Consider the following 12,122-nt stretch of genomic DNA (forward strand, 5'->3'; position numbering starts at 1 on the left):
CTGCCTTAGAAAGGGGACTGCTTCGATCGTTAGCATCACCCTACCAACCTGCAGCAGCCCTTTGTGTTGGTTTTGCAGAGGCCTGTTGCTATGGCTTCTGATCTGGCTTCTTAAACTCATGGGTTTCTGAATTATGATTCAGAATGCCTTTTTTTTTTTTTTTTTTTTTTTTTTTTTTTTGAGAGGGAGTCTTACTCTGTCGCTGAGGAGGCTGGAGTGGAGCAGTGCGATTTCAGCTCACCCTGACTTCCACTTCCTGGGCTCAAGTGATTCTCCTGCCTCAGACTCCTGAGTAGCTGGGAAGCACACGCCACCACACCTGGCCAATTTTCTTTATTTTTAGTAGAGATTGGGTTTCACCATTTTGGCAAGGCTGGTCTCGAACTCCTGACTTCAGGTGATTTGCCCACCTCAACTTACCAATGTGGTGGGATTACAAGCATGAGCCACTGCACCTGGCCAGTACTGCCTATTGCCTCTTCTAACCTTTTTGCCTACTCACATTTTTTTTTTTTTTTTTTTTTTTTTTTTTTTTTTGAGATGGAGTCTTGCTCTGTTGACAGAATGGAGTGCAGGTGGCCTGATCTTGGCCCACTGCAACCTACATCTCCTGGGTTCAAGTGATCGTATTTTTAAAATATGCCTTTTTTTAAAATTAAATAAATAGTAAATTGAAAAATTTAGTACCTTATTTAGATTTCACCAAAACTTAGAAGTTTAGGATCATTGCTAAGTACTCCTTATTCTTTTTTTCACTTTTCTATAACCTTGCTATTGTAATTATAAGGTGCTGGAATCAATCAGTGCAAAACGTAAAATGGGATTCACCTTCTCAAACAAATGCAGTAAAATAATAGCAAAATAAGCAGAAAAATGTTATGTAATACATTCATCCACTGAGATAACTATGTACCATGACTGGTAACAGGAATCCTACAAGATGGATGAAAACTGCATGAAATAACACCAATACAAAAAAAAAAAATAGTAAGGTTTCTACTTTTCAGTTATAAACTGCTATCCACTAACTGAATTTTCTTCTACTCTGCCTCAAGACAAAGATTTTTCTTTTTCCTTTCTCTACTAATCATTGAACTTTACTTTCTAATGAATTTTGAGCACCTGGGCCTTTGATCTCCTTGAATACAGGTACTGTTAAAATACTAAAGTTTTCTTGGTTGGTTGGTTTCACTCAAGTAGTTGCACATATTTACAGGCTTAATAATTTCATCAAGAGCACGTGGCTGTCACTAGGGAGCTAAGACTTGGTTCCACATTTCCCCTTCCCCCAGACTCTCACGCCCACCAATGGGATTTTAGTGTGAACAGATGACAGATTTCCTTGGAGCTCCCCAGATGAACCCAAGGTCCACAATTCCATCAATTTAGGCTATAAGAATATTGGTCCAAGACAGAAATGCTGTTCCTTTATCTTTTATTTATGAAATATTAGCTCACCCACTCTATTCCACTACTGAAAAATTTTAAAAAAAATGGTTTTAAAAGCACTGTCAACATAGATCTTTGTGTACCTGGTGATATAATTTGGATATGTGTACCCTAGAAATCTCCTGTTGAAATATGATCCTCAATGTTGGAAGTTGGGCCTGGTGGGAAATGTTTGGAGCATGAGAGGTGGATCCTTCATGAATGGCTTGGTGCCCTCCCTGTGGTAATGAGAGGTATTGAGTTGACAGGAAACCTGATTGTTTAAAAAGAATGTGGCACTTCTCACGTCTCTCTCTCGCTCCCTCTTTTGCCATGTGACTGGCTCCCACTTTGCCTTCCACCAAACTTCCTGGGGCCCTCACCAGAAGCAAATGCCAGCATCATGCTTCCATACAGCCTGCAAGAACCGGTTTTAGGCCAAATAAACCTCTTTTCTTCAGACTAACCTACCTGGTTATGTATCAACTAGTTACATTTATGTCAGCTCTATCTCTTTTAGACTATTTTGCTCTATGGTTGACTTTTAGTTAGTGTGGTATGTGTACATCATAACTAAAAAATAAAAACGAGTATTAAGTATATTTAGAATAAGCTACTGGTCATGTTTAAGGATGACAGCAGAGAGGATAGGGTTTGCCTCGCATGTAGAATAATACTGGAAAATGGGAAACAGTCAAGAGACTGTGACACCAAAGAGCTGAAAGTTAATATTCAATCATTGAACTCCATGGATGCAAAATGAGAGATTCCTCTTCTATGTATCAATTGCTATGCGGTGTACCCCAGGAATATATGTATTATATGTTCCAGTAGTCTGAACATGCTGCTAGGGAATGTGAAAGCACAGACTCCTAGAGTCTGTCCCAGAGGTTCTTATTGAGTAAGTCTGGAGAGGGACCAAAGACTGTGCATTTCCAACAAGTTCTAAAGTGATGTGCTACAGCTGGTCCACGGGCCACACTTGGGGTAATGAGGATACAAATACATTCCTAATATTTTTATATGTAAAAGTAAAAAAGATGCATAGAAAACATTCATAATAATGTATATACGTGTATATTTACATACATATACATAAATGTTCATAATCTCTCATCCATATGGATTTTTTGTCCTCAGCAATGTAAACAGGAATGGAAAGGAGAGACTGCAAACAGCTGCTTTCAAATATGTAAAGTTTTTTCTTTTTTTTAAAGACCAAATACTATCTTCAGATACCTGAAAATATATGGAATTATATTGTAATAAAACTGATGCCTGAAGCCCACCTTGTGAAATTTGCTTTGCAAAAAACAACCCCAAATGCGAGCAAATCAGATACCATGTAATAAGACCTACAAGTATTTTTCCAAAGACAGAAACAAAAATATCCAAGTGATAGAATGCTGATTGGAAAGATACAAAACAAAGATAAAGGAACTATTTTTAAGCTTCATTTTATGACCAAGGGGCACAGCAAAATAGTTTGAAATAGAAAGTTTTCATGCTGATTACATGAAATCAAAATACACACTGTTCAAAGGCTGCCAACATTATTTTTTTAAATGCAGTCTAGTTCACGCAATGAATTCCAGTGTTCTTTCAGTCTGGGAATATTTCAAAATACACTGCAGGTACAGCTGGGAAAACTCAGTGATACCCCTGTCCAGATCTCAGCTATTAGGTTATAAAAATATTTTCACATTTCCTGCAGATGTCTAGATTCCTTTCTTTGGTAGTAATTTTAATTCAGACCTCATTATTGACAGCTGTTTGTTCTGATAGAACTTAATTGCTCTTCTACCAGACTCAGCGGCACGTAGGCTGATTTCCTTTCCCTTATAGAGTATATCACATATAAACACAGGCGGGGGGTGGGGGGGGACCAATTAACTAAATACGTGTGCATAAAATGATTCATTGAGAGCTCTGATCAAATAATGTATCCAACTGCAACATAGGTCAAATGAAATTACAGCACTTACAGTTTACAGTATTAAATATAATTATATAGAAATACTCAAAAGCACTAAAATATATAGATGATGAGTGGCAGCATCTGAAAATCTACTCTTTTATTAAAGAAACTTATAAAATTACTATATTTGAGTTACTGGTAGGGTATTTAATCTGCTGATGGATTAACTCATGGATATCTATTTACCATAAGCTATATGCTACAAAGAACCCAAGACGCCTTCCATATCTGACAAAGTCATGAGGAATCCAGCATGCTGTGGGATCATTTTGCAATGCCAACAATCCTTCTTTGAAGGGCAGAGTTTCTGGGGACACACCAACTCTTTTCCCTCATTCTCCAGTCACTGCTGTGGATGAGCTGCTTTTCCTAACTTTACCAGAAAATGAATACAAATTCTTTGAAGTTAAAGCTATTCCCTCTGTTTGAAGACAATGCCTCATTTTAGCAGCTCCCCAAGAGATGCAGGAACAGCTTGGCAATGTTCATTCTATCAAATGCCTTGGCAGCCTCACTCATGGAGTCTAGGCCAATTTGGAGACCCCAAGCTGCCTTCCTTAGTGGACTGGAACCCCCTGAAGAGGGATAAACCGAGGGCTGAATTCATCAAAGACCATATAAGCAGCAAATATACTGCATTTGAGACAAGCAATAGTTCCTTTTATTGGTTCTGTGTCTGTTTTGGAAATGGAGAGAATATGGTGATTAGGGATGAACAAACTGCTCCTTAGTAAGGAACCCATTCAAGGAAAATGACATTTTTTCTTAATACCAGGGACGCTATATGGTGCATCCCTTTTCGGGGCCACTAAATGCTTCTCTTTGCAGACTTAATCTACCTCATATAGGGAAGAAGACATTGCAAATAGGATGCTTATTAGCCCTGATAATTCTCAGGGATGCAGCATACATTTCCATTAATACGAGTCATAATGCTAATTAGAATGCAAGCCCCAGACTCAACATTTACCAACCCTGTCACCATGAATGTAAGTAACCTACAGAGTTTGGTACTCACAAAGTCTGGTCAATAGCTTACTTTTGGTCCCTCCCTATTTCCCCTAAGTAACAAAGAAAACCTTTACTTCTTGGTCTTTAAGAGTAATTCTACTAACTCGCTTGTTTTTTATTCTATACATATAGATCATTATACCCTTTAGATTCTTGCATGGTGTGGCTCCTGGCATTGTTGTAGACTGTGACACTTGTACTCCAATGTTCACTTTATTTAGTGTCTGTTTCAGGCATGGCATAGTTTTAAGGGAGGAGGATTCAATGTGACCTCATAGACCATGGATCTCTAATGGTTGAAAGTTACGGTCTGGGGAAGAAATTCAGATTTTGCTCATGGAATTAACGACTTGTTACACTTTAAAATCCACGCTCTACCCACCTTTTTTTTTTTCTTTTTTTCTGGAAGCTTCACTTCTTACTGATTCAAATAGTTTAAACATAATTAAAGTCCTGACTGAGTTCATGAAACTGCCTATTTCGTTTTCAAGTAAGTAGAACAGAGCAACTGGTCTTTGATGTGATGTGCTCATTTTATGAAAGAACCAGCCTGGCAAACAAAACTTTTTGGGAATTTAGAGAAACTCTGGCTCTTCCAAATGCAGGTTGTCTTAAATACGTCATTTATTTATTCTTCCTGAGTCTGTTTTCTCACCTGTAAAATGTAAACCCATTTCCTAAGTTTGCTATGATACTGTGAGCAAAAAGCATTGTAACTAATAGCTTCTTGATAAATGTTAATTTCATTACTCTCTTTTTTTCTATGAATTAATAATCTAGAATTGAATATTTTATTCAGTTGGCCTAATTGCAGAGTAGATCTGTGACCTTTCTATTGATGCATAGTTTATAAACTTGCACAGTTTATTAGACTTATACTAATAGATGTTATAAAACTAATAGTTAATTTTATTTTCTGGTTTAAATCCTCTCAGGAAAATAAAATGTAATATACTACTGAATAAGATTTTAGATTCGGCAAGGATCTTAGAGATCTAGTGGTTCTCAAAGTGTACCCCCATGACCAGCAGCATCAGTATCATGTGGGAATTTGTTAAACATGCAGTTTTTCAGGCCCCACCCCAACCTAGAGAATCAGAAACTCTAGGGGTGGGGCCAAGCACTTTGAATTTTGTTTATGACTTTATTACTATTACTGAGACTGAGTCTCCCCTTGTTGCCCAGGCTGGAGTGCAGTGATGGGATCTCAGCTCACTGCAACTTCCACCTCCCAGGTTCAAGCAATTCTCCTGCCTCAGGCACCTGAGTGCCTTACAGGCACACACCACCATGCCCAGTTAATTTTTGTAGTTTTAGTAGAGACAGGGTTTTCCCATATTGGCCAGGCTGGTCTTGAACTTCTGACCTTGTGATCCGCCCATCTCAGCCTCCGAAAGTGCTGGGATTACAGGCCTGAGCCACCTGGGATTATAGGTGTGAGCTGTTTGAATTTTAAAAAGCCCCTAGGTGATTCTGGCACTTGCTAAAGTTTTAAGAGCCACCTATCAGGCCATTCTTTCGTATTTTACACTTGGAGAGACTCAGGAACAGAGACTAAAATAAAATCTCTGATTTCAGTTGCATTGCTTTGCTTGTGTCAAAATTCTGTTCTCCTCCCCTTATCTCAAGTACCACTTCCTGTTTGTTCCATCATTCGTTCCTTTCCATAGGTATACGGCTATCAAAATGGTCTTATCTGACTTCCATTTAACCAGTTTAACTAAAAATTTCCTTTTCCTCCTAAAAGCGCCTCCCGTTGCTCCCTGCACTAGGTCAGCTCAATGTTAGGCTACTTTCCAAGATGTCTGTGCCACCAGGATGTTTGTGGTGCCACCATGTTTATTCCAAAAATAATCAGTCATTTCATTTAAGTAACGTAAATAAACTGACGAGATGTAGTTACAAAAGAAATGAGCTGTTTCTGTAAAAATCAAGTTAACTACTTTGGAAAGACTGATGTAAAAGTGATTTGTGGCCCGTCACCACCAATAAATTACCACCGAATTAGGTAAGGGTGACACAGTTGTGGGCAAATGGGAAATATTTACAAAAATGCGGACGGATTCTAAACTTAAGATGCTTAACTTTAGAAACGAAATACTGTTTGCTGTCGATATTAAAAACACTAAATCCGCTAATCATTGGTCATACTCAAAGACGATTTCTTAGTCCCAAATTTTAAAAACTAGTGAACATAATATACAGTTATGCATTTGCAGTTAGTGTCAACTGTATATATAAATTTTAGGGTTCTTTGCTTCACTTGAGATTTTCTCTAAATGACCAAGTCTTAAGTGAACATATAGACAAAGGTTTCTTCTGAATGGTCTTGCTTTAGGTCTCTTCATAGACGATGATCTAAGTTTTCTGAAGGAGATACTACACTGTTTCATCTCCATACTGTATAATTGAGGGTTCTGCACAGTGCAGCTGTAATAAATATTTGCTGGTTATATTTATATATACATTTAATTGCATGTTGCTAATTCATTAGCCGATTACACTTAGTAGTTCATCATCCTGTTTTATTACTGTAAGCCAAACTATCCAGGCTATGCAATATTTCTTTTATGACCGCACTTCCTGGAGTCCTTAGAGAAATTCCAAGGAGGGGAAAAGAGTTCTATAAATTTCCTCTTGAAGTCTCCCAATGCATAAGGTTGAAAAACCCTGCTGTAAAGAAACCAATGTAACTTATTTTTATCCATACTTATTTGACGACAGAAATTCACCCCCCTGCATCAATTAATAATCCATGATTCAGTAAACAAATGTATGAATGAGGTATCCCAAATTCTGAGTGATTTTCATTCTTATGTTCAAACCTTTTTTTCTGTTTCCATAGAGTTTCTCATACTTCTTAATAATCCAGAATAGGTGGGAATTATGTACGCCAATTATGAATGGGTCAGATTAAATGGTCAACATACGGATTTGTAAAACTGCTATTTTTTTCTTTCTTCTCAATGAAGCAGCAGAACATTTTCAATCTAGCTCTCCTTTCATAGGTTAAAAAAAGGAAAGTGAAACTTAGGGTATCAAATAACAGGGGAGTGGTGGGGCCTTTGATGAACTGAGCCTAATTAAAAGTAAAAGGGCTGTCCTGCATGGTGGCTCATGCCTGTAATCCCAGCACTCTGACAAGCTGAGGGGAAAGGATCACAAGGTCAGGAGTTCGAGACCGGCCTGGACCGCCTGGTGAAACCCGGTCTCTGCTAAAAATACAAAAAAAGTAGCCGGACATGGTGGCAGGTGCCTGCAATCCAAGCTACTCGGGGGGCTGAGGCAGAAGAATCGCTTGAACTTGGTAGGTGGAGGTTGCAGTGATCCAAGACCATGCCATTACACTCCAGCCTGGGTGACAGAGCAAGACTCCATCTCAAAAAAAAAGGTAAAAGTGCCGAGTAAAACTTTTAAAAGACTGCAAGCCAAACAGTTGCTACCGACAATTTGGGGTACAAGTTCTCCAAAGTGGGAGGTGGTTTCAGTCGTCTGGAATCATTTTGAAACTTCATGCTGTAAGACTTCAGATTTAGAAAGTCCGATTACAACAGCACAGATTACGTAGTCTAGGAGCACTCAACCTAGAGCCAAGAAAGCAGTAATGAATACCCTTTACACTACCTCTGCCCATGGAAATTGAATATTTACCTGAGATAAGGCTGCCCAGGCTATTAAAATCTCAAATGTTGAATGGCAGTTATGTAATGAGTTTCTTTAAAAAATAGAAAATGAATTGTCATTTAACAAACACTGCCTGGGATATTGATAATTGAAGCTATGTGATTCGTGCTTGGGGGTTCATTATGCATTCTCTCAGCTTTGCGGTATATTTGAAAATGACCAAACTAAAAAAAATTATGAAAAAACAGCCTCCTTTGTTCCCCCTTAAGGTAAAGCACTTCCTAAATATAAAGTCCTCCACAGGGCAGAAATAACAAAGAGGATCTTGTTCAGACCCATTCACCTTCTTCCAATAGCTAGGACTGAACCTAAGTTTCTTAGGCCACAGCCAAACTGTGATACGATGAAGCTTTAACAGAGAACTGTGTGACTTGGCAAGACTGCCCATGTAGAAATGCAGGCAGAGAATTCAGCAAGAGACAGGAAGACCACATTAAGAAGTTGTACCTTTGTACATCATTTAGGCCACAAAGCTTCCCTCTAAAAATGACTTACATGCAGAATTATGTCTGATATAAAAAATGTATTTTTTCCAAAGCCTTCAGAAAATATAAACATCAACAACAAAGGCATACATACCTATGTCTTATAACTGGAATACATTCACAGAGCTCCTTACTGAATTCTGGAAACGGTTTTGCTAAGCTTGTAGCTTTACTATTGTACCCTCTACTGTGTCGTACCCACAATAAGTTTGTGTTTAATTGAACCAAGATAGCAAATGCATTTCAGAATATAGTACCTAAGAGAAAATAGTCTGAAACCAGGTCAATCATTTTCAGGCACACAAAAGAGGGATGAAATACTAACCACAGATTGTAAAGGATTTCTGTGGTTTATAACATGATTGGTTATGGTTTTTCAAATCTAAGTAGTGATCATGAGTCCAGACTGAGAAAGACTCTGCCCAACTGATTAGAACTGGAGCTGGGTTCAGGTTGACAACGTGAGAGTTTAGGATGTGAAGAATGACTGACCATCTATAAGCCAAAATTTGGAATGAAGTTGTTTCTTCAAAGAAAAATAGAAAATTTTTCATTATGAATTCCAGAAACCCCATCATCATCATCATGATCATCATCAAAATAAACAAGCACTTAATCTACCAGATTTTATCCAGTTTTCCTCTGAGAAGAAGATGCCATTGGCAAATGACCAGACTGTTCTCTACTTTCCTACAGAAATATAACTTAAGTCAATTAAGTGACCTGCAGAAGATCATACAGTTTTAGGCTAGTCCAATATCTCTTATTATTCTACATTTCTACAAAGATCATTTTTTTAATCCTGAAACCCAAATATGCAGTGAAAGTCAGGGAATTCAGATTTGTTTTTATTAGGATGCACTTAAAATGAAGATGTAAAGATCCAGGAGCTTCATTTATCAGTTTCCATTTTAAAATTGCCTACTACACATGGAATTGCCTACTGCTTTAGGAAGTACTTTATTTTTACCAGCGTTTTAGAGCATGTGTAAAACAGCTTATATTTGGAGACCATCCGTGGTCTTTGTTCATATGAAAATCCAACAACCCTAGCTCTTGATAAAATTTGAACGCTTACCATTATGACCAACTGAGGTTGCATCTAATATAATACATTTATCTTCTGTATTCATTTATGGTATTCACTCTGAGCTTGGAGGACAGTAAAATTTTTTTTAAAAAACCCAGCATCTTCAAATAATCTGTATTTAGGCAACACATTGGTCAAATCTCAATATAAGCTCTGCTTCAGTGACAAAGAGGAACCTTAATGCAGTGAAGTGAAAAATTACAGACAGAAAAAGGCACTCCAGTTCACTCTTACATACACATCTGGGGGTAGCTCTAGATCCAAGAGGAAAAGGCAAATCAATTAGGTGAAAATGGCAACAACAACAACAACAAATCAGGTGGCCGTGCTCGCTTCAGCAGCACATACACTAAAATTGGAATGATACAGAGAAGATTAGCATGGCCCCTGTGCAAGGATGACATGCAAATTCGTGACGCATTCCATACTTTTACTGAATGGTCAAGAACCAGAAGCATTCCCTTTGAAATCTGGCACTTGACAAGGATGCCCTCTCTCACCACCCCTATTCAGTATAGTACTGGAAGTTCTAGCCAGAGCAATCAGGCAAAAAAAGAAATAACGGGTATTCAAGTAGGAAAGGAAGAAGTCAAATTTTCTCTATTTGCAGATGACATGATTGTATATTTAGAAGGCCCCATGGTCTCAGCCCAAAATCTTCTGAAACTGATAAGCAACTTCAGCAAACTCTCAGGATACAAAATCAATGTGCAAAAATCACAAGCATTCCTATACACCAATAAGAGACTTAAAGAGAGCCAAATCAAGAATGAACTCCCATTCACAATTGCTACAAAGAGAGTAAAATACCTGGGAATACAACTAACAAAGAATGTAAAGGACCTCTTCAAGGAGAACTACAAGCCACTGCTCAACGAAATAAGATAGGACACAAACAGATGGAGAAACATTCCATGTTCATGGTTAGGAAGAATCAATATCGTGAAAATGGCCATACCGCCCAAAGCAATTGACAGATTCAACGCTATCCCCATCAAGCTACCAATGACCTTCTTCACAGAACTGGAAAAAAACAATACAGAACCAAAAGAGAGCCCACATAGCCAAGTCATTTCTAAGCAAAAAGAACAAAGCAGGAGGCGTCACACTACCTAACTTTAAACTATACTACAAGGCTACAGTAATCAAAACAGCACGGTACTGTTATCAAAACAGAGATATAGACCAATGGAACAGAACATAGGCCTCAGAGGCAACGCCACACATCTACAACCATCTGATCTTTGACAAACCTGACAAAAACAAGCAATGACGAAAGGATTCCCTGTTTAATAAATGGTGTTGTGAAAACTGGCTAGCCATGTGCAGAAAGCAGAAACTGGACCCCTTCCTGACACCTTACACTAAAATTAACTCCAGATGGATTAAAGACTTAAACAGAAGACCTAACACCATAAAAAGCCTAGAAGAAAACCTAGGCAAAACCATTCAGGACATAGGCATAGGCAAGGACTTCATGACTAATGCACCAAAAGCACTGGCAATAAAAGCCAAAATAGACAAATGGGACCTAATAAAACTCTACAGCAGGCATCCCCAAACTGCAGCCCCCTGAGGCCATTTATCCGGCCCCCCGCCACACTTCAGGAAGGGGCACCTCTTTCATTGGTGGTCAGTGAGAGGAGCACGGTATGTGGTGGCCCTTCAACGGTCTGAGGGTCAGTGAACTGGCCCCCTGTGTAAAAAGTTTGGAGACGCCTGCTCTACAGCTTCTGCACAGCAAAAGAAACAGTCATTAGAGTGAATCGGCAACCAACAGAATGGGGAAAATTTTTGCCATCTACATATTGACAAAGGGCTAATATCCAGAATCTACAAAGAACTAAAACAGATTTACAAGAAAAAAACAAACCGATTCAAAAGTGGGTGAAGGATGTGAACAGACACTTTACAAAAGAAGACATATATGAGGCCAACAAACATATGAAAAAATGCCTCATCATCACTGGTCATTAGAGAAATGCAAATCAAAACTACATTGAGATACCATCTCACGCTAGTTAGAATGGTGATCATTAAAAAATCTGGAGACAACAGATGCTGGAGAGGATGTGGAGAAATAGGAACACTTTTACACTGTTGGTGAGAGTGTAAATTAGTTCAACCATTGTGGAAGACAGTGTGGAGATTCCTCAAGGACCTAGAAATAGAAATGTCATTTGACCCAGCAATCCCATTTCTGGGTATATATCCAAAAGATTATAAATTGTTCTATTATAAGGACACATGCACAGGAATGTTCACTGTAGCACTGTTTACAATACCAAAGACTTGGAACCAACCCAAACGCCCATCGATGATAGACTGGACAGGAAAAATGTGGCACATATACACCATAGAATACTATGCAGCCATAAAAAATGATGAGTTCGTGTCCTGTGTAGGGACATGGATGAACCTAGAAACCATCATTCTCAGCAAACTG

At 38.4% G+C, this 12,122-nt stretch overlaps 1 protein-coding gene and 1 non-coding gene across 43 annotated transcripts in view; one reads left to right on the plus strand and one right to left on the minus strand.

The window, feature by feature from the left end:
• PTPRD (protein tyrosine phosphatase receptor type D) overlaps positions 1 to 12,122 on the minus strand; it is a 2,307,989-nt gene that overhangs the window by 31,165 nt on the left and 2,264,702 nt on the right. The window lies entirely within an intron of this gene.
• Positions 10,002 to 10,108, plus strand: LOC120366428 (U6 spliceosomal RNA). Its single transcript, XR_005581096.1, has one exon. It is a non-coding gene; the product is annotated as a U6 spliceosomal RNA (small nuclear RNA).

Source organism: Saimiri boliviensis, chromosome 2 (genome assembly GCF_048565385.1).
Source record: "Saimiri boliviensis isolate mSaiBol1 chromosome 2, mSaiBol1.pri, whole genome shotgun sequence".
NCBI lineage: Eukaryota > Metazoa > Chordata > Mammalia > Primates > Cebidae > Saimiri > Saimiri boliviensis.